At 38.1% G+C, this 24,016-nt stretch overlaps 4 long non-coding RNA genes across 5 annotated transcripts; 3 read left to right on the top strand and 1 right to left on the bottom strand.

Annotated features, from left to right (window-relative positions):
* The first annotated feature begins 143 nt into the window (after positions 1-143).
* Positions 144-1,435, top strand: LOC149042490 (uncharacterized). Its single transcript, XR_016188659.1, has 2 exons — positions 144-925; positions 1,155-1,435. It is a non-coding gene; the product is annotated as an uncharacterized LOC149042490 (long non-coding RNA).
* Positions 1,436-10,065: 8,630 nt separating this feature from the next.
* LOC149042487 (uncharacterized) lies at positions 10,066-23,876 on the bottom strand. Its single transcript, XR_016188672.1, has 2 exons — positions 22,777-23,876; positions 10,066-12,011 (listed from the first exon to the last, which is right to left on the bottom strand). It is a non-coding gene; the product is annotated as an uncharacterized LOC149042487 (long non-coding RNA).
* On the top strand, positions 17,926-19,233 carry LOC149042489 (uncharacterized). 2 transcript variants are annotated; one of them, XR_016188669.1, is made up of 2 exons: positions 17,926-18,715; positions 18,953-19,233. It is a non-coding gene; the product is annotated as an uncharacterized LOC149042489 (long non-coding RNA). The 2 variants fall into 2 exon arrangements; XR_016188668.1 differs by having other exon boundaries at positions 17,926-18,723.
* On the top strand, positions 20,637-21,412 carry LOC149042488 (uncharacterized). Its single transcript, XR_016188655.1, has 2 exons — positions 20,637-20,867; positions 21,096-21,412. It is a non-coding gene; the product is annotated as an uncharacterized LOC149042488 (long non-coding RNA).
* Positions 23,877-24,016: the final 140 nt, after the last annotated feature.

The following is a 24,016-nucleotide window of genomic DNA, read 5'->3' as shown; positions in this document are numbered from 1 at the left end:
CAAACAAAGCAGGTGGAAGAAGGAGCAAATTTTGTTCCTTCTTTTGTTTAAGTTGAATGTTTTCTCCCGTTCACAGTTTGTTTTCGTCCGAACCACGAAGGGGATCTGTTCAAAGCTCGGGTAAAGAGAAAACTTGCGCTGATCATGCTCGTTCGACAATTTCCCTCTGCATGGTCGAAACGAGCGATTTAAGAAATAATTGTCTAAACGGAAGTGCCAGGAGACTTTGACACGCACATATAAAAGACGTTTAATTTTATTAAGTAAGTCGTTAATTGGTATTTTTTAAGACAAGGCAGTTGGAATAACATGCAAATTCTGATCCAGCTGAAAGAAAAACTTTTTTCAATTTTTTTCCATAATGCCAAATTAGTGTTATATCAAGTTCCACTAAACAACTAACAAAAACCGACACACTAAAAGTGAAGGAGGGACTTAAAATCGTGTCATAATGAAAAAAAAACAAAACAAAAACAAAAACAAAAAAAAAAGGAGCTAAAAGAAAGCAAAGAAACGAAAGGAGAAGCGAGAGGAGAGTCCACGCAAGTATCACTTTTCTGGTTTGCTCTTTGGGTTAATTATCAAAATTTTAATGTTATCACCAAGGCTGCTACGAATTTGATCCCGTTCAGCTGCATGCTAAGAACTTTTTACAACGACGAAGATGTAGTCTTACCAGCGTCATTGCTTTCTCATTGTGGGCGTGTAATATCGCATATCGCGCAGATGATCCAAGATCTTTCCACTATAAAAACCCCCTGTACTACCCTTCCACATCAAACGAACGCACCGAGCAAACTGAATCCGAAAATACCTCAACAAAGAAATGGAAACAAAACTGGCTTTGGGTGTTCTTTTTCTCTTGTCACTTCTTCTGATCGAAGGAACCGAAGCAGTGGCCTGCGCACCCAAGGACTCTAGAAAGGTAAATGCATAAGAAACTTCGATTTATCTTTTTAATCTGGACTAAAAAAAGCAGCAAGTAAAATTGGTAAAGAGAGAACTGAATTATAACAAAAAAATTACCTGGTGCCCTTTAATCACAAGCGAAAGAAACTAGCTTAATTTTAAAAGCAAAAATTATTCTGATCTTTAGGAGTTTTTCATGTTTCAAGAAGGTATGGTTGCAATTATACTTTTTTTAAATTCTTTAGAGTTGTAACCGTAAGTCGAACGAAAAGCGGGAACGAAAAGTCCGCTCCATTGCTGGACGGCTCGATGCCAAACAGATTCTGCTACAGTGAAGACGTATACCTGAGGGGCCAGCAAGTTGAGCATCTTTAGGGATCCCGCTAATATACAACGACGCTGAAAATGAATGTAACTTAAATTTGATTTTAATGCCCGACTTTATGAAGTAATTTTGAGCTCCATAGAAAGTGTTTTGCTTTTGTTTTTAATTAATTAAGTAAATAAACGCTGAACGAGTCTCTTACTTGTGTGGTCTCCGGTTCATACATCTAAATAAGGCTAGCCAAACCGGTCCCTCATCCAAAATAAATGAATAAAATATAAAAACCAAAGGAAAAAACCTGCTCTCAACTTTCCTGATGAACGAAAATTATAAAAGGCCTTTTGTTTCAAGTTCAGACACTATGTTGTTAAGTGATGATGGTTTTCGGTTTTTTCATTTTAATAAGGCAAGCCAAACCTGTGCGAAGTAAAAAAAGTGTTATAAACCTTTGTGATGAAGGCAAATTATCAAAAGCCTTTTGTGGAAAGCACAGGAACCATGTTGATCCACCCGGTCAAAATGAAGGCATTGTGCTTAGTAGCATATATGTTCAACGTGGGCGGTAATGACAGGATCTTGTTTCAGAAAAGGGAGTGATATCGTTTTTTATTATGACTCATGTAACAAATGAAATTATTCGAAGCAGCAAATTACAATTTTGACAATTTTTTTCTCTTTCCTTATTGATATAAAGCCTCGCTCCCTTCTTCTCCTCGCATTCTACCTGAAGTTATCCAACATACATAGGAGCATGCTCAGTAACAATTTCAGTCAGTTTTTAGAAAATAAGTCGTCTTCCTGTAGATACCGATCTACTCAGTAAGAAAAACTGATGCTTAGAGAACCTTAAAAAAATAATAAAAAATAAGCGGAAGACTTAGGGTAACAATTTCTTACAAGACAAAAAGGAAATTATTTACTTCGTGCTTTATTCTCCGAATTTTGTTTATGAATTTTTTTTCTTCAACAGACAATTATCGTCCATTTGCCGACTTGCAATATAACGGTATACTACTCGGTTTGCCAAAGCACGTCATTATTTATAAAATAGAAAGGAAATCAATGACAAATTTTGTAAAAATATAAAACCATGAACTATTCCAAACATATTCTTGTTAGTGAAAGTTTCTTGCTCTCTTTGCGTTACGTTGGTTTGCGAGAACATTTTGCTCTCGGCTAGTCTTAATTCAAATAGCTCCATTAAAAGTGTTATTTTGGAGATAAAAATGCATCTCTCAGATCCTGTTTTTTGAGGCAGAGTTACCACTTACTGTGTTTGAAGATACCGTCCTCCATCAGCTGCTTAATAAGTTGATTTACAAACAATGAGGTGATTATCAACAACAAGTAGATCAAGTTAGGTTAACATCTGTCATCCATCTTTTTAAGGTTGTCGTTTTGAGTGTCATCCCTCGGTCTGAGCAAAAAAGCGACTGAAAACCCGATTAAAACTAAGTTCGGTGGTTTGCCTTGCGTTATCAAGCTATATTTGATAGCGTTATCAATTTACTTCCAAGTTATTGTTTTTATTCACTCACCGAGGCGCATGAGGGTTTTTGAGAAACCGAAAACCTTTTTAATTTTTGACACCAAAGCCAGAAAATGGATCCTCCTTTTTTTTACAGGAAGTTTAAATTCTGTCTGATAACTGCTGACTTGAATATATTAGTTCTAATAAAAGAAATTTTCTGTTCAGCCAATAACTATGTTAAACTAATCTTCACTCTAAAAATGCGCGCGGCACTTCTTAGGATAAAAAATGTCAACTTCATGTAGTTCCATCATCGGATTTTAATTTCCTTTTTCCTGTTGTTTCTGAGAAACAACAGGAAAAAGTTTTGATTACAGTTTTGCGGACTGATGGGTGCGATCACGGATTTTGAACTTTTATGTTAAGTAAATTATGGTAAATTTTAATTTCCTTAGTTAAGCAACCTCCCTACGATAAATGAATTTAGGCGGCAGCAAAAAAAAGTTCTCTCCCTATTACTGAACTTTACAAAGGAACCACCTTTTAGTCGTCAATCTTCATGACCAGCGTCCATCCACCTCCTCCACATGTGCCCATGCCAGAGTTGGTCATTTGACATTAAACAGGAACATACCCACAATCCGTCTGAAGTATGTAAGCATTGTCTTCCGGAAACCTGATATCGAAAGGAACACAAGAGTCGGAGTCGATCTTGACAGTTGGTAAATCAAAGCGTAGTATTTGAATAAATACCTGAACGAAAGTTCATGTTTTAAATCAAACGGAACAGGCAAATAATAACAATTAAAAAAAAAAAAACGCTGAAGCTGGCTCAACGGGGAAAATGCTAGCTATAGTTGAGGAGGAGAATCTCATCAATCTGTGATCTTTTAAAATAAGATAACCGATTTCATTTGGGCCTTAATCGTTCCCCCTTGGCATGAAATTTCTTTTCGGTTAAGAATTTTTCCTCTTCTAAGATATAGTAAGGAGCATCTCTTTATGCCACGTATTGGATTTAGGTCGCACACATACATTAAAATAGTTTTCCATGAACAAAAGGTAACTGTCCGAATCTTTTTATTTAGTTATTTCCCTTATTCCTGCAGACACTTTAAGACAAAGTGGTATTCTTTTGCTGTCTCCTATCCCTAATTCCGAAAACCGCGAAAACTATCACCGCGCATCTTGGAGACTCTCTCAAGACTAAAGCCCAGTGGCTTTTAATTCTGTAACATTTCAACCGATTCTCACCTGTTTTTTGAATAAATCTCTTTGCACGACGATGCTACCTTTCCTGAAAGGAGAACAGCAAGGATGATAACCCATAAGTTGAACACTCATGAATTTCCCAAATTTTATTTGACGTAACCATCTTTAAAACTTAAGACCCAAAAATGAAATTCGGCACTGGAGAACAATCTCATACTTTGAAGAACTAAACACGGAGAACTAAGAGGAGAACCTTAATAATCTCTGGTCTTTTAAAATACGATAGCCGATTTCATTTGGGCCTTAATTGCTCCCCTTTGGCATGAAATGTCTTTTCGGCTAAGATATAATTTAATTTTTTCTCTATTGAGATATATTACGGAACATCTCTTTTTGCCACAAATTGGACTTAGGTCGCACATATACATTAATATAATTTTCCATGAACAAACGTACGGTAACTGTCCGAATCTTATTATTTAGTTATTCCCCTTTTTCCTGCAGACACCTTAGGAGAAAGTGGTCTTCTTTTGCTGTCTCCTGACTTTAATTCTCAAGGTCTGCCGAGGGTCTTCAGCTTTGCGCTTAAAACTATCACCGCGCATCCTGGAGACTTTCTCAAGACTAAAACCCAGTGCCTTTTAATTCTGCAACATTTCAACCAATTCTCACCTGTTTTCTTAATAAATCTCTTTGCACGACGACACTACCTTTTCTGAAAGGACAACAGAAAGGATGATAACTCATAAGTTGGACGTTTATGAATTTCCCAAATTTTATTGGAAACAACCTTCTTTAAAACTTTAAAAGAATGAAATTGCACGTTGAAAAACAATCTCATACCTTTGTTCGGGATCCATGCCATCCCAGCCTTGTTTTGTCTTTGATGAGTTTCTTAACATCGTCATTCTTCATACTCGACGAAGATCCAGCGATGTCCTGAAACAAGCCAAGCATTTTCGTTAACCCATCTTTCACTTGCTCTAAACTTTCGTCTTGCTTCTTATAATCGTCACCGCGACGGACCGTTGACGCACTAGCTTTCCTCTGCAGAATGAACAGGGCGATGAGTCGCGTTAAACGGTAAGTAATGTGCGGACCGCGAGACGAGGCTCCCTGAGGGTCTGAAACATTCATCTTTTTGTAATTGACTTTGCTGGCAGTAATTTCGCCAATTGACGGGATGAAATTATACTGAACAGCAAGAAAACTGTATCATGGCCGAAAAATGCACAGGCTGCTGAAGCTTTGTCTGACTTAGGTGTAGTTCCAGATCTCTTACATGGACATAGCTAGTCTTCGTTCAGCACTTATATGCTCCAAACTATAAAGACTCAGGGAAGACCATTTTTGGAAAATATGAAGCTTAAGCTGGAGGGAGTTGACTTGAATTTCTAAGAGACAGAAAAAAAAGACAGGTTTTAAGCTTTGATTTATTATTTTTTTCAGTAAGCCTTGAAATTAAAATTTTTGAGGCTGATCACTTTCCCGACTACTAATGTCCTATGAGGTTCTTTTACGGACAAAAATTGTTATGTGTTATATATAATACAAGTATTAAAATAAAATAAATCGATTTCATCCGGAATACATCAATTTTGGATGTCATACATTGATGTTGTGCAACATAAATCGCTTTCCTGACTCATTCACGCCTTATATAACTAAAAGATGTTTAATAAAACTAAAAGATGAGGAAGCGGAAATAAAATGACCGGAAGTCAGTTTAAACAAGAAGCCCCGGAAACTAACACTTTCAAAATGGCGGAAATAGAAGCAGACTATCAGTGAAGTTTGAGAAGCACTACGCAAAGTGTACGGATTTGGCTGCCCAACATCGAAGGATTTTTATGTCTTTAGATAGGCTACTGGAAAGTGCAGATGGGAAAAGGAACACTGCTTCCTACGACTCGGCTGAAATTTTTAGTCGCCGTTTACGAGAAAACTAAAGAACTCTTGTCACTTTGACTCTAAGAATAGAAGAAGCCTTCCCAGATGAAGTTGAGGTGTTTCTGATCTAAATGAACTCGTTTTCTTACGAACGAACTTTCAAGGACTTTGACAGAATTTTCGAGGACTCGGAACGCTCTACGTTTACTGCACCATCGTCCCTAAACGATCGTCTTTCAACTGTGGCTAGGAACGGTTTAGTTGGCAAACCAAGGCTACAGATCTTACAGCAACAGCTGCAAACTCTGCACAATGACGCCGGTTTTCGTTGGGCTGATATCGGAAGAATTCTTGGAATCTCCGAAAGAACTTTGCGCCGTCGAAGACATGAATTTGGGTTGCCAGTTGGTGTGGGAGAGAATTTCAGTGATGTCTCCAACGATGACCTTGACAAATATGTGAGGGAAATTCTTGAAGTGACACCAAGCGCTGGTCAACGCCAGGTTGAAAGGGGCTTGAAGCAAAGGGGCTTACGATTCCAGCGCCATTGTATTCAGGAATCTATTCGAAGAGTGGATCCGGTTCTTCGCACTTTAAGAGCAGCCATGCCCCAATGCGTTATGGTAAAGTAAAAGAATTCGTTGAAGCGCTATTTAGTTAACACTACCTTCTTTTTGACGAGTCTCTGTTTAAAGGGGTCTCCTTTTTTAACAGGCCCCCCCTACACCATTAGAGCCCACTACCCCTCTTTTCAAAATAGTCAGGCAGTTTGTTATTTCACTAGGGACAACACCCCCCTGGGGGGACTCCTGTATAAAAAGGACAGGGATGCTTGTCATACTTTTTAGGGTTTAAAAATGCAGGGTTGGTACCTCTTATGGTGGTCAGTTCCGAAAGGTCCACAGCGGGAGCTTTTGCGCCTCCTCTTAGGTAAGGTCTTGAACAGAAAAAAATGACAGCTAGGGTTATCTGTGTTGTTTCAGAATTGTTTCCTCTTAGGGGTGAAAAGCATATTAAGCTATGCCCATAAAACAGGATCTTGGTACCTTTCAAGGGTTCTTGTCAAAATTTGCGACAAGCACTCCTTTCCTTTTTATATGGGAGTTCCCTCCACACAGGGGCAACACTGGTTTTAAATCTGTGATACAAGGGAGGTCAGGCTGTAATTTTGATGCATGAGCATTAGTGCCAATTCAACTCATGATTTGTGATACCTCCCTCAGTTCTATCAAGCCCCCTCACTGATCACCCTAACCCAGGTTCCCAGCCCCCACCGACCCCTGATATTATGCTCAAAATTCCTGACTATCATGTCTGTTACTCATGGGTGGTCAAAAATGTCTCTTGTTGTTGTTATGATTATTATAGTTGTTGTTGTCATTATTATTATTACCACCATTACTCAGATAGGCAGATTTAACTTTTTTTTCATACTATATTTTAACCTAACTTATATGTGATAGTGTTGTGGAACAAATGTCTTCATGGTGTCCAACAGGCATATTGATGGCAACCACAAACTAATTCAGCCATACAAAATTATAATTCATGGTGGTTTAGATGGTTTTTCAAGAATGATAGTATTCCTTTAGGCATCAACCAATAACAGGGCCTTAACTGTACTGCAGTATTTCCAGTCAGCTGTTGAGCTCTACAATTTACCATCAAGAGTTCGCAGTGATCTTGGAATGGAAAACATAGAAGTTCCTCGCTTTATGCTGCAAGAAAGAGGTTTAAATAGAGGCAGCCACATCACTGGAAAATCTGTTCATAACTAGAGAATAGAGCATCTCTGGTGTGATGTCAACTGGGTTATTGTGAGCCGCTTTTTGAACATTTTCCTCTTTCTTGAGCACAGTGGAATTTTAGATCCAACAGATGAGGTGCATCTGTTTTGTATTCTTCTAGTCTACATTCTACTGATTAATAATGCAATTAACCAATTTATCAGTCAGTGGAATAATCATCCTGTAAGCACATACTGCAACTTCTCTCCCAATCAGCTCTGGATACAAGGAATGCTACATTTCAGAAATTCTGGGTATAAGGCTGTGACAGATGTGACTGTCAGAAAGACTGTTAATTTATTCAATCATTATGGGATTGATGAAGAAGGGCCTGTACCTGACATGCAGAGTGACTATGCAGTTTCGGTACCTGACTCAATCACTACTCTGTCACATAACCAAGAATTGTCACTGCAAGAAGCTAGAGACACAGCCTTCCAAACTGGTGGTCATGATGGAATCATAGCCTACCAAGTGGTATTGCAGATTGCTTCTTTTTATTTAAACTGCTATTTATGATTTTTTGTATTAACTTCATGCACTTGGAATGAACTCTTAATACAGTTAGTATAAATTGGTTACTACTATACATGTCAGTATGCCAAGAATAAAATTACTAATGACAATGTAAATGGGAAACAGTAACAATAATCAGTTATAATCTCAAATCTAACAGCCTTACTAATACAAAGGGATGTAAAACTTTGAATAGCTGGGAAAAAAATACACGATGTTATACTGGCATAATGTACTAGATACTTCATAGTATTAACACTTTAAACCTGAGATCTAGCCTTGATTTGTAATCACTCAAAACAATAACAAATGAGGTAAAGCTGTGGCTACATTGCATGCATAATGGCTATTGCAGAGAAGTTTATACCCTTGTAAATTAGCTCTTGTAAGCTCTTTTTGTTGGTGTTGAGTTTATCATGCTGTTAACGAAACAATTAATATGCTGAGGAACTTGAAACTGGAACTTTGAACATGGAACATTTCCTGAGTAACCTAAACGGATTTGAAAATTTTATTGTTTTATATGAAGGGTCCACTGGCATATTTTCCTTGGCCACTACTTAGGAAATTAACAGAGATTTTGTATTAATTTGAGCAGTAGAAATTTCGGATCATGTGTACTATAGGTGGACTCGGTCGACATATCGGGCGACCGTCGACCGTCGACCGATATATCGGTCGACTATCGGTCGACTATCGGTCGACTATCGGTCGACTATCGGTCGACTATCGACCGATAGTCGGTCTATAGTCGACCGCTAGTCAACCGATTGTCGACCGATAGTCGACCGATAGTCGACCGATGGTTAACCGATATATCGACCGACTGTGGGCCGATGCATCGGCCGATATGTAGCGATCAACTGCCGGTGAAGTATCGGTGAAGTATCGGTCAAGTATCGGTCAAGTATCGGTCAAGTATCGCTCAAGTATCGCTCAAGTATCGGTCAAGCATCGGTCAAATATCGGTCAAGTAGCGGTCAAGTATCGGTCAAGTATCGGTCAAGTATCGCTCAAGTATCGGTCAAGCATCGGTCAAATATCGGTCAAGTAGCGGTCAAGTAGCGGTCAAGTATCGGTCAAGTATCGGTCAAGTATCGGTTGAGTAGCGGTCAAGTAGCGGTCAAGTAGCGGTCAAGTAGCGGTCAAGTATCGGTCAAGTAGCGGTCAAGTAGCGGTCAAGTAGCGGTCAAGTATCGGTCAAGTATCGGTCAGGTATCGGTCGAGGATCGGTCAAGTATCGGTCAAGTATCGGTCAAGTTTCGGTCAAGTGTCGGTCAAGTGTCGGTCAAGTGTCGGTCAAGTGTCGGCCAAGTGTCGGTCAAGTATCGGTCAAGTATCGGCCAAGTATAGGTTTACTTACCGATTATATTGCTCAGAAGAAAATAGACTAAGAAAGAGTGCGAGGTTTTTTCGATATATGTTCCCATTTGGTAATGGAAAAATACATTGTAAAGTTGGTCGCTCTTGTGTAATTAATGTTGTACCTTAACGTATTTCCATTTTTCCTAAAACTACCCGGCTTATGCTTTATCCCTGATGTCATGTTGCCCTTAATCCAACATACCTAAAATGATTATTATTCCTTAGCTCTTATAGCTCTAACAGGTCCTTAACGTTATATTGCTTGTACAACGTTAACGATATTAACTGTCCAGTTTATATCAGTAATGGGATCCACCTAAATTGCATCAGCTAAAATATCAGTGTGTAACTGCCCAGCTAAACGAAAAGTAAAAGATCTGGTCTGCTAGGAGACTTACTCTTCTAGGTAAAATCACGATAATAAAAGTTTTGGCAGTATCCCAAATTGTACATGTTTTAACCTCTCTTCCAACGCATCAGGGTGCACTTAAGGAAATCAATACCCTGCTATATGACTTTCTCTGGGAGAGCAAATGGGACAAAATTAAAAGGACACAAATGATCAATGATTACGATAAAGGAGGCCTCAAGATGATAGATATTCAAAGCTTTAATAAATTGCTAAACAAAGAGTGAGTAAATGGAAACTTCTCGTAGACTTCCACCTCTAGAAGTGTAGGGGGAAAGTAATGTTTTTAAAGTGCTACCACGATCAAACTGTCGATATCCATTTTTTATAATTTCGTGTAAAATATGACTGTCTAAAATACCTTGCTAAATATCAATCCATTACGACCATCAGAAATCTTTTTTTAATTTGTATTTTTACTTCCGAGAAGTTGCAGTCGCCATTTCTTTATCTCGTTCCAATAATAGCCTGGTTGAGAATTAGGGAAAATGAAGTCAAATGCTAAAAATACCTCGCGTAAAATAACTCGAGTGTGCTAGACTATTGCAGTGTTTGAATTTAGTACAGGTACAGTAAAAAATCCTTTTTTAAGAACCTAGATTTTAAGAAAAAATAGATTGACTGAAAATGTTAGACAAAAATTGTACATTAAAACTACTTTTACACGAGAACCTGTTTTAGCCTACAACTTTGAAACAGGTTCTTGTTTTTGAGAAATTCAATCAAAGCAACAACACAGTTCCATGTATTAATGTTGCGTTTTGTTCTGTTTATCTTGGATAGCTTTGTAAACTTGATAAATATATGCTTGGATTTTTAACATATTATGCATACAATACCAAAAATAGGCCACGCCCTCCAATGACAAACAACTCATTTATTTTGAAAACTAGACTGCGAGCAGAGGGCGCGATCGACGAGTGGTGAGTGGCCAAGCTGCGATCTCTTTTCGCTGTGACTGGCGCCCCTGCTTCTCGCAGATCACGGCCTCGCCCCTCATCGCTCGTCGATCACGTCCGCTTTTTCCCCGTTCGTTCCAGTGGGATTTCACAGCAAAAGAGACTGCTCGCAGTCTATTTGAAAACAAGAACCTGTTAAAGAACCTGAGTAGCCAAATTTTCCAGTTAAGCACCATCTTTTATAATAACCTTCTTAGCCTTGCTTGGAAAAAAATTAGGTTCCTATTAGCGGGTTTTTACCGTATATGCTTCTGAGTCTAAAATTGAAAAAAATACCAAATTGCACCAATGTTGCACTAAGGTCACAGGAACTGTCCCGTTTCGGGGGAGGGGGGTACTCCCGTAAATTTTGAATAAGTGTGTGCCTCGAAGAGTCTTGAACCCTGTCCCACTTTAAGGATGAAACAAACGAGAATTGTCCAAACACGAAATATGACACCCTATTCAAGGAAAAACAATAACCAAAAACGGCTAACCCCGCGCGGCAAAACACAAATCTCGATAAAATCGCTTTGTTGACAATTTTAGCGGAATTTGCTTTTTGTTTAGCTGGCCATTTACACACTGCAATTTTAGCCGATACAATTTACATATCCTATCTAGAGATCACAACGGAAACACAATGCTAACAGAGGCAAAACGATAACCGCCAAAACCATACCCTATCCCGCGGCACATACATGTATATGGGAGTACCCCCACCTCTGGGTATTTAAAGTGGATATTGTTCTGCAATGTCCTCCATCAACCGTCCTAAACAGCCATTCGGGTGAAGCTCACCATGCCATCTTCTCCACATGAATTCCTTAAGGTATTCTTGTAGGAAGTTAGGATTTGTGTTCCCTTTCATCTTCTTAAATTTGTCCTTTGCTGCAGACCGATTGCTCTCTGCGTGTTGTGTGTGGACACCGGTGATTGGGTCTACAAAGTTAACCGAGTGATTAACCGTTTAATGATTGAAACCCAAGACCCTTTGCATTTGCCTGTATGCCGGCCATTCATCAGTATAAACCAAAGAGCCTGGTTGTACATGTCTTTGGATAATGGTCAAAAGAGTACGCGCATCTCGCCTTCTCACAAGCTGTAAATACGGTCGAGTGGGGTCATACTGTATGTCAAAAAGCCCAAGAATCCATCTCTCTCCTCGAGGTCGACGTCCCCTTTGGAACTGTGCTTAAGAAGAGACAAATTTCATTAAAACGTGTTGAATATATAGAAAAAAAATAAGAAAGACTGTTTCCTAGCTGGTGCAGGACATAAGTTGGTATTATAAACTGAAATACGGTTGATGTAATGTTTCGTATGTATTTTAGTTGTAAAAAAGACCTGAATGAAATACAATGTATACGAGGCATCGAGGTGAATCTCTTTATGGGCACATTTCTTGATGACACATTAATTGTTAACATTTTCAAGGTAAAATGCGCACAGTTTTTGGCATTTTGGCTCTAATCTGGCTACAGGTTTTGCCGAAGATTTTGGGAATAATTCGGATGGCGCTATTTTTCTGTTGAAGTCACTACAGTGAGATCGACTTGCTGGGATGGAAGAGAAGAGAATAAAACGTGCTATAGCCATTCGCGAGAAGAAGATAAGGTGCAGATAAGCTTACATTCGTTCAATTTATCTTCAAAGGATAGTGACTAAAACACCAGACGAGCACTACGAGTAACATACAAGTACATACGAGTAATTACGAGTCATACGGGCGCACACAGATACATATGAGTAACATAAAAGTAACATACGAATACATGGAGTAACAGGCAGATAACATACGGCCAAATTTGGGTAATACGCATGAAATCTGCAAAGTAAAATACAAGAAATTGGACCTTTAACGGAAATCGTCGATATGTTTTTAACTGCTCGGTATGGAGAGAAATTAGCATTTGGGGGTGTGTGTGTCTGTGTGTGTGATGGGGGTGGGGGGGCTGGGAAGAGACCTTCCTTAATGCTTCCTGTGAGCCTATTACTGCATAAAATAGCAATAACAAAACTAATAATAAATTAAAATACTATTCAATCCTGTAGGCTGAACAACAACGCTGATTTCCTACGGTTACCACCCTCCCGAGGTAATACCCGGGACAAGATCGGCCCTTGTGAACCTAGGATGGAAAATGTTTGAAGTTTTCAGTTTTTCCCGTGGGTAGGGGGTTGGGCAACTTCAGATAACTACCCACACAAAGACTCCAGGGGCGAAACGAGATATGTATTATTTTATTTTTTTTTATAATTATTTCATTATTTCTCATTTCTTTTATTTTCATTGTATTTCTTATTATTAATTTATGTTATTTCTATTTTATGCAGCAACAGGCTCACACGAAGCACACGCAAACACACCCTTAAATGCTAATTTCTCCCCACACTACCCCGTTTTGTACATATGATATCATTTGCACATTTTTCGCGATTGACTACCTAATTTACCCCGACCTGCTCTCGTGCTGGTCTCGTAGCTCAGTCGGTAGATCTAATTCGGAGGTCGTGGCTTCAATCCCCACTTAGTAAAATTTTCTTTGCCCCGTGAGGACTCCCAAATTTCCTTTAAAAGGGTAGTAACCCAGGGGGATTTATTGTATCGGCAGTATTGCCTTCTTCCAGCACCCAAACATTTATTTTAAAAAAATTATAATTTATATTACGGGTGCTTCGCGGTTCACATTCTATATCTATATCATTTGAACCAATGAATACACCGAGCAGTAAAAACAAATCGAAGGTTTCCAAGAAAGGTCCAATTTCTCGTATTTACTTTGTTTTTACAAATCAAAGGAAAGAAAGTCAATTAAGCTTTCGCTAAAATGCATGCGATCAAAAACTATTTCCCATTTGGGTTTTGGAATGAAATTTTTTTTTTGGACGACAAACTGCAGTTACCGGTACACATCTTGTATTACGGAGGACAGTAAGGAAATTAACCAATGTTTTTTAAAACACTTGCACACAGCCATTGTTTTGCTCCATTTTGTCGGACAAATATCTCGAAACAGTTGTATCCCTATAAAGTGGATTTACAAAGCTACGGAACCTAATATGATCTATATTTTCAACCGTCACCACCATTTAGTACACCAGCGTTGAAGACTACATCATCGGAAAATGAAATTTCCTTACTCGCGGTCCAATGGGAACAAACACTGTAAGAATTGTTTTGACGTTTACTAAAAACACGCGCTTGAGATAGAATGAAATAGAAATTGAAACTTTATGAGTGCGGCTGGAAGTATTGCGAGTTCACTCTACCGACGTCCCGTTTGCCGTCATGTCTCAAACTGGGGGTTTTTAACCCTTTAAATAGTCGAATTGAGTGCTCTTTATCGACAGACGGTGACACTTTTTTTTTAAAGAATAATGACAGCGGCGGCGGAAAAAAAAGTTAAAATGCCATTCATTGTCCAATGAAATAAGCTTCCAAAGCACAGACAATAAAACCAAATATAACCTAACCTTTGAAAAGGGTGTAGTAAGTCTCCAACGCAATAAACATCGTGCGTTGTAGATCTCATAATTTTGATCTACTGTAAGTGAACACAGATCCTTAATTCTCACACCACATCTATCTCCGGAAAAGTAACAGGCAAAGTCAATAGGTTGAATATACTTGAAAAACTAGAGAGGGTAAAGGACCGTGCACTTAGGTATGACATGTATTTATAGCAAAGACCCTTCATTAAGAAAGAATGCTCAATTTGATTGGTTTACAAAACACATTAAAGGGTCGTCTCACCCAAGATATGTTAATTACGATAGACAGATGTTTTCAAAAGAAGACACCCACCACTACAGCTAATTCATTTCAAGTAAAGAACACGCATCGTAATTAAAGGGGCACAAATATGCTTTGATACCTAAAGTAAGATGTACAAAACATGGTCTAAGGTCTCTTCGTTACTTCGCCGCTGAAAGGACTTGGAATTCGCTGCCGGAGACGATACGCGCTATGGCCGGCACAAGAGAAATTTAAAACTGGATTCCAGTTAGAGTTTTATATCCTTTATCGTGGAATAAACCCTCCCCCCGGGGGGCAATGAATTATCGGCCAAGTATCAGTGAAGTATCGGTGAAGTGTCGGTCAAGTATCGGTGAAGTGTCGGTCAAGTATCGGTGAAGTACCGGTGAAATATCGGTGATGTATCGTTCAAGTATCGGTCATGTATCGGTCAAGTATCGGTCGTGAATCGGTCAAGTATCGGTTAAGTGTCGGTCAAGTATCGGTCAAGTGTCGGTCAAGATTCGGTCAAGTATCGGTCAAGTGTCGGTCATGTATCGGTCATGTATCGGTCAAGTATCGGTCGTGAATCGGTCAAGTATCGGTCAAGTATCGGTCATGTATCGGTCAAGTATCGGTCATGTATCGGTCAAGTATCGGTCAAGTATCGATCATGTATCGGTCAAGTATCGGTCACGTATCGGTCAAGTATCGGTCATGTATCGGTCGAGTATCGATGGTTTAAGAGTATATCGGTCGACACATTTATCGGTCGACTGTCGGCTGATATATCGGTCGACTATCGACTGATAGTCGGTCGATAGTCGATCGATAGTCGACCGATATATCGGTCGACTGTCGCCCGATATGTCGACCGAGTCCACCTATAGTACACATGATCCGAAATTTCTAGCAATAAAGGAGCAAAACATTCCCATAAACATATGTAAAGTCATGGATAATTGTACCAATTACAAATATTTTTTTCCTTAAAACCTCAAGTAACGCCCTCCCCTATTCAGTCTCTTCGTGATCATGATTCTATGTGTTTTTTTATGTCCTATGAAAAATTATAAATAAAAATGGTTTGTGGGTCCAAGAATAACACAACTGTTAACTGAAACTAAGATAAGGAAGGATCATCCTTTCATATCTATATCTTTCCAAAACCAATATTACCATAAGCAATACTCTCATCCAAGAATTCTTCCGATATCAGCCCAACGAAAACCGGCGTCATTGTGCAGAGTTTGCAGCTGTTGCTGTAAGATCTGTAGCCTTGATTCGCCAACTAAACCGTTCCTAGCCACAGTTGAAAGACGATCGTTTAGGGACGATGGTGCAGTAAATGAAGAACGTTCCGAGTCTGTCAAATTCTGTCAAAGTCCCTTGAAAGTTCGTTCATAAGAAAAACAAATTCGTTCAGATCAGAGATCACCTCAACTTCATTTGTGAAGGCTTCTTCTATTCTTAGAGTCAAAGTGACAAGAGTTCTTTCCTTTTCTCCTAAACGGCGACTAAAAATTTCAGCCGAGTCGTAGGACGCAGTGTTCCTTTGCCCATCTGCACTTTCCAGTAGCCTACCCAAAGACATAAAAAATCCCTTGAAGTTGGGCAGCCAAATCCGTACACCTTGCATATTGCTTCTCAAACTTCACTGATCGTCTGCCTTCATTTCCGCCATTTTGAAGTGTTAATTTCTGGGGCTTCTTGTTTAATCTGACTTCCTGTCATTTCTATTTCCGCTTCCTCATCTTTTAGTTTTATTGAACATCTTTTAATTATATAAGGTCACGCGTGAATGAGTCAGGAAAGCGATGTATGCTGCACAACATCGATGTATGACATCCAAAATCGATGTATTCTGACTGTAGACTGTGTTTTATTAAAATTACATTGCAGATAAAACTGAATTGCGTAACTTCACATTAATTAATTGTACAAACTGTTTCTGCAACACATATTTATGAAACTTGTTGCCGCTCTGTCGGTCTTACAACGATTAAGATTGAAATTCCTCTGTTTCCTAAAATTGTAATTAGCCTGATAACTTTTTGGGATTAAAGAATGAATTTTGTTGTTTTTGTTTACTAAAACTGATCGGAAAAGTGTCGATGTCAACTGTTCTTGGTGGGTTCTCAAGCTTGGGATGTTTGCTTGATCGAGGGCTTCTTTGTATGATGCTCCTGGGAAGATGCATGCGAGGGCTCTTTTCTGCACTCTCTCCAGATCGACTTGTAGATATTTCGGAAGTGCATGGTGGAACACTGGGCAGGCGTAGTCTAGGCAGGACCTGATGGTTGCGCATTAGATTGCTACAAGATCGATTGTAGGTACTTTAGCCCGCTTAAGTTGAATCAAAAAATAGTGTTTTGAGTTGGATTTCTTTATTATTTCTGTAATATGGTTGTTCCAAGTTAGAGTTGAATTAATATTGAGTCCAAGAAGTTTAACACACTGCACAGATTCAATTAGTTCCCCGTCCACGTTGGTTTTTGGAAATTGGGGGTATTGAGGGCTAAAGCTGATCAACAGTTCTTTGGTTTTTGCGCAATTCAATTGAAATAGATTTTCAGGATGAAAATGATTTATTTTATTTTGAGACCTGTATTATAACGTATAACAATAACGTAATTGAACAAAACATTAATGTATCCATGTTCGATATTTTGTCCGTAAAAGAACCTCATATGTCCCTGTTTGCATTTAATTTTCTCAAATCTACTGAATAAATAAAAATCACGATGAAAAGAAATGAAAGTTACGAGACGTGTGTCAGCAGTTTTACTAAGGCGTGAGCTAAGAAAAAAATAAATTGAATTAATGAAGTAATGATACTAAAAAACGCAAAGACAATGAAAAGCAAATTCCTTCCTGGCTCTGAATTTATCTCGTTGTCCCTAAAGTTATGTTAATGACTGGTGATCACCTTTTCTTTCTTTGACGCTTTATGTCTACGCCACATCACGAGAATAGAAACATCGGTATATACTGTAAAAATGTCATTGAACTGAGGCGACATTGACAACGTCTAAAAAATATTTAAATACAGTTGGAACCACCATGATTTCTTGTTTTTATTTTCCTACGTAAAAAAAAGGGAACATTGGAAGGAGACTAACTTGCTCATGTACATTCCACCTGTTTCCCCTATTGTCGCTCATAAATTACCTAAAAATAATCATGGATGTGTTGTTCTATAATAAAGTTAGAGACTGATTCTGCAACACCATTTATGTATGCATCGCATGTTTTAATCATGTTTGAAGAACCGAATCAAATTTAGCTCCCTGAGTTGGGTACTTCGAATGAAATGACATGGCTAACTTGAGCGGTGTGTGGGGCCTGGAGGTGAGCCAATGCACGAGAAAGATAGAAAATGTATTTTTTTCTTTCTTTTGTGCTTTCGTGTTTGAACCACTAAGGAAAAGTTGTTACCAACACGGCTTAAGAATAACAATGGTTTAATTTTTGAACTCATACGCGGATCAAGTTGGTTCGCCAAAGTTTCTTCTGCATGGCTTAGCCGAGCCTTTCAATTCAAAGGTTTACAAAACAGGAGTGGCATGGGAGTTTGATTCAAATTACACTTGAATTTACCCAAAGAAGTTTGCTTCTTGATGTTCATCAAACAAAGCAGGTGGAAGAAGGAGCAAATTTTGTTCCTTCTTTTGTTTAAGTTGAATCTTATCTCCCGTACGCAGTTTGTTTTCGTCCGAACCACGAAGGGGATCAGTTCAAAGCTCGGGTAAAGAGAAAACTTGCGCTGATCATGCTCGTTCGACAATTTCCCTCTGCATGGTCGAAACGAGGGATTTAAGTTAATAATTGTCTAAACGGAAGTACCATGAGACTTTGACACGCACATATAAAAAACGTTTAATTTCATTAAGTAAGTCGTTAATTGGTATTTTTTAAGACAAGGCAGTTGGAATAACATGCAAATTCTGATCCAGCTGAAAGAAAAACTTTTTTCAATTTTGTTTCATAATGCCAAAGTAATGTTATATCAAGTTCCATTAAACAACTAACAAAAACCGACACACTAAAAGTGAAGGAGGGACTTAAAATCATGTAATAATGAAAAAACTGTCACTTGTCACTTCTAATGATCGAAGGAACCGAAGGTGTACTTTCCTGCACAAACAAGGACGGTAGGCCGGTAAATGCATAAGAAACTACGATTTATCTTTTTAATCTGGACTAAAAAAAGTAGCAAGTAAAATTGGTAAAGAGAGGACTGAATTATAGCAAAAAATTACCTGGTGCCCTTTAATCACGAGCGAAAAAAACTAGCTTAATTTTAAAAGCAAAAATTATTCTGATCTTTAGGAGCTCTTCATGTTTCAAGAAGGTATGGTTGCGGTTATACTGTATTTTAAATTTTTTAGAGTTGTAACCGTAAGTCGAACGAAAAGCGGGAACGAAGTGTCCGCTCCATTGCTGGACGGCTCGATGACAAACAGATTCTGCTAGATGAAGACGCACACCTGAGGGGCCAGCAAGTTGAGCATCTTTAGGGATCCCACTAATATACAACGACGCTGAAAATGAATGTAACTTAAATTTGATGTTAATGCCCGACTTTATGAAGTAATTTTGAGCTCCATAGAAAGTGTTTTGCTTTTGTTTTTTAATTAATTAAGTAAATAAACGCTGAACGAGTCTCTTACTTGTGTGGTCTCCGCTTCATACATTTAAATAAGGCTAGCCAAACCGGTCCCTATCCAAAATAAATGAATAAAATATGAAAACCAAAGGAAAAAACCTGCTCTCAACTTTCCAGACGAATGAAAATTATAAAAGGCCTTTTTTTTCAAGTTTAGAAAATAACTCGTCTTCCTGTAGATACAGATCTACTCAGTAAAAATACTGATGCTTAGTGAACCTTAAAAAAAAATAATAAAAAATAAGCGGAAGACTTAGGGTAACAATTTCTCACAAGACAAAAAGGAAATAATTTACTTCTTGCTTTATTCTCCGAATTTTATTTACGAATTTTTTTTCTTCAACAGACAATTATTGTCCATTTGCCGACTTGCAATATAATGGTATACGACTCGGTTTGCCAAAGTGCGTCATTATTTATAAAATGGAAAGGAAATCAATAACAAATTTAGTAAAATATAAAACCATGAACTATTCAGAACATATTCTTGTAAGTGAAAGTTCCTTACTCTCGTTGCGTTACATTGGTTCACGAGAACATTTTGTTCATGGCTAGTCCTAATTCGAATAGCTCCATTAAAATTGTTATATTGGAGATAAAAATGCTACTCGCTTATGTTGTTATTTGAGGCAGAGTTACCACTTACTCTGTTTGAATTTATCTCTTTGTCCCTAAAGTTATGTTAATAGATGGTGATCACTTTTCTTTCTTTGACGCTTTGTCTACGCTACATCACGAGAATAGAAACATCGGTATATACTGTAAAAATGTCATTGAACTGAGGCGACATTGACAACATCTAAAAAAATATTTAAATACAGTAGGAACCACGATAATTTCTTTTTTTTATTTTCCTACGTAAACAAAGAAAATATTGGAAGGAGACTAACTTGCTCATGTACATTCCACCTGTTTCCCCTACTGTCGCTCATAAGTTACCCAAAAATAACAATGAATGTGTTGCTCTATAATAAAGTTAGAGACTGATTCTGCCACACCATTTATGTTGCATCGCATGTTTTAATCGTGTTTGAAGAACCGAATCAAATGCAGCTCCCTCCCTCAAATTCTGATCCAGATGAAAGAAAAACTTTTTTTAAATTTTTTTTTCATTATGTCGAAGAAGTGTTATATCAGGTTCCATTAAACAACTAATAAAAAACGACACACTAAAAGTGAAGGAGGGACGTTAAAGCGTGTAATTATGAAAAGAAAAAAAAAGGAACTAAAAGAAAACAAACAAACAAAAGGAGAAGCGAGAGGAGAGTCCACGCAAGTATCACTTTTCTGGTTTGCTCTTTGGGTTAATCATAAAAATTTTAATGTCACCATCAAGGCTGCCACGAATTTGATCCCGTTCAGCTGCATGCTAAAAACTTTTTACAGCATGAAGATATAGTGTTTTCATTGTGGGCGTGGCATGTCACTTAGAGTGCAGATGATCCAAGATCTTACCACTATAAAAACCCTCTGTACTACCCTTCCACATCAAACTACCGTACCGAGCAAACTGAATCCGAAAATACCTCAGAGAAGAAATGGAAACAAAACTGGCTTTGGGTGTTCTTTTCCTCTTGTCACTTCTTCTGATCGAAGGAACCGAAGCAATGGCCTGCGCACCTAAGGACTCTAGGAAGGTAAATGCATAAGAAACTTAAATCTATCTTTTTAATCTGGACTAAAGAAAAGCAGCAAGTAAAACTGGTAAAGAGAGAACTAAATTATAGCAAAAAGTTACTTGGTGCCCTTTAATCACAAGCAAAAAAACTAGCTTAATTTTAAAAGCAAAAATTATTCTAATTTTTAGGAGCTCTTCACATTTCAAGTAGGTATGGCCGCAATTAAAATTCTTTTTTAATTCATAGGCTTGTAATTCGAACAAGCGGGAACGAAGAGTCTGCTCCTTGGCTCGACAACTCGATTGCAAACAGATCCTGCTAGATGAAGACGCAAACTTGAGGAAAGAATCCTACTAATATACAACGACGCTGAAAATTAATGTAACTTTCATTTGATGTTAATGCTTGACTTTATAAGGAATTTTAGCTCCATGGAAAGTGTTTTCCTTTGTTATTTAATTAATGAAGTAAATAATCGCTGAACGAACACATTTTAATAAGGCTAGCCAAACTGGTCCCTCATCCAAAATAAATGAATAAAAAATAAAAGCCAAAGGAAAAAACCTGCTCTCAACTTTCCTGATGAAGCAACATTTTAAAAGGCCTTTTGTTTCAAGTTCAGACACTATGTTGTTAAGTTTCCATTTTAATAAGGCAAGCCAAACTTGTGCCAAGTAAAAAAATGTTATAAACCTTTGTGATGAAGGAAAATTATGAAAAGCCTTTTGTAAAGAGCACAAAACCCGTGTTGATCCACCCAATTTTGACCATTTTTTTGTCTCTTTCCTTATTGATATGAAGCCTCGCTCACTTCTTCTCCTTGCCTTCCGAAGTTACCTAAGACACATAGGAGCGTTCTCAGTTACGATTTCAGTCGCTTTTCAGAAAATAAGTCTTCTTCCTGTAGAGAGAGATCTACTCAGTAAAAAAAAAAACTGATCCTTAGCGAACCATAAAAAAAAGAAAAAAGGAAAGAAAGAAAATACGCGGAGAAACTTAGGGTGAAAATTTCTTACAAGATAAAAAAGAAATAATTTATTTCTTGCTTTATTCTCCGAATTTTGTTTACGAAAATTTTTTTTCCTCGACAGACTTACACACAATCATTGTCCATTTGCCGACTTGCAATATAACGGTATACGACTCGGTTCGCTAAAGTGCGTCATTATTTATAAAATGGAAAGGAAATCAAGAACAAATTTTGTAAAAATATAAAACTATAAACTATTCAGAACATATTCTTTTTAGTGAAAGTTCCTTGCTTTCGTTGCTTTATTTAAGTTTGTGAGAACATTTGCTCTTAGCTAGTCTTAATTCGAATCGCTCCATTAAAAGTGTTATATTGGAGAAAAAATGCTATTCGCAGATCCTCTTATTTGAGGCAGAGTTACCACTTACTCTGTTTGAAGGTACCATCCTCCATCAGCTGCTTAAGTTGATTTACAAACAATGAGTTGATTATTAACAAAAAGTAGATCAAGATAGTTTAACATCTGTCATTCATTTTTTTAAGGTTGTCATTTTGAGTGTCATCCCTTGGTCTAAGCGAAAAAACGACTAAAAACAACCTATTAAAATTACAAGTAACTTCGGTGGTTTGCCTTGTGTTATCAAGCTATATTTGATAGCGTTATCAATTTACTACCAAGTTAGTGTTTTTGTTTACTCACCGACACGCATGATGGTTTTTGAGAAACCGAAAACCTTTTTAATTTTGACACGAAAGCCTGACAATGGATCCTTTCTTTTCAGAGGAAGTTTAAACAGATGTTTTCTGAAGATGAACGATCGAAGAGCGACCTTTAGTTTTCTACGTTTGGTAAATGCTAAATCTTATTCTGTATTTGTTTCCGATAACTGCTAAATTGAATATATTAGTTCTAATAAAATAAATTTTCGATTCAGCCAATAACTACGCTAAACTCACCTTCACTCTAAAAATGCGTGCGGCACTTTCCTTCCGAAACCAACTGAATCAAGCAGCTACCATCATCATCTGGGTGAGACGCATCAGAGTGATGGAAACAAATGTGGTATTCTATATTCTGTTTCTCACCTTACTTCTTCTGGCGGAATAATTTACAGTGGTTTCCCAAGACTCATAATTTTAAAACAAATTGCGTGGACGTTTAAGGCAGTGATCACCTGCACTTAAACTTGGCGAAGGAAAACGACACGAAACCGGAAAAGCTCAGGTTAATCATACATAGTACAGCGGCTCACGATTTCTGCACTTAATAGGTAAGAACGGAGTCTAATATCCGACGTCTCAGCTCGGCAAAGTGAGTCAGTTAAATATAGGCGAAAGCGAAACGAACGTGCATGCAAAACATATGTATTAAATTAGTACTTGATAACAAAATATCTCCATGAGCAATGTTTCTTTCTTCGCTAAGTCCTGTTTTTGCGGGAGAATATTTTTCTCTCTTTTTTCGCTTGTTTTATTTAGTTTATACCACAAATGTTGTAAAAAGAAGATGGCAAAAATCCTCCCCAGTCCTCGTTTTTTTTTTTTTTTTTTTTTTTTTTTTCAAGTTTTCGTCTTCCATTGCCCCAGTTTCCCCCAGTCCGGTGTGTATTCCTCATCAGAGATCGGTTCTATTTTTAGGCTTGAGAGCATTGTAGACCATTGTTATCAAGTGGCGCTCCCGCTAAGAGCGATTCTCTCGACTCCCGTCAGAAAAAAAAGTTTCCCTTTAATTTTTTGCCCGTGAAAAGGGTTTAGGACACATGTTTCAAAAATAGTTTAGTTGTTCTCCAAGTCTCTTTTTTTGCGTCGCCACAAGCCAAAAATGATTTTTGGCCAGACCACCCCAGTGGACAGCGATCGAAAGTGTAAATTTCAAAGATTTTGTCCAGCGCGCAGCGACTGCATTAATTTAGCTCGCGGAATTCTATCTTGCTACAAGTTGGGGGCTGTTTACATGGAGGCGGGCGACCCCAGGTAGGTGAGGTAACTCGCCTAGCCGTGGCCGAAAAATAAAACGTATTTACATCAATCTTACAACCCCGGGGTGCTGGAGTGAGGTTTCTTGAGATTGTTGTTGTGCTTGCAATTAAGGACTTTGAGCAGAGGCGTCCCAAGCTCAAATCTCGAAAAAGGCGAAAGATTAATTCTCGGACACACATGTATTTATTCATGAAAGCGTTACGCGTTGTGTTACGCG

This window comes from Pocillopora damicornis, chromosome 7 (assembly GCF_964200805.1).
Source record: "Pocillopora damicornis chromosome 7, jaPocDami1.2, whole genome shotgun sequence".
NCBI lineage: Eukaryota > Metazoa > Cnidaria > Anthozoa > Scleractinia > Pocilloporidae > Pocillopora > Pocillopora damicornis.
This window is presented reverse-complemented; position numbering and strand designations above follow the sequence as displayed.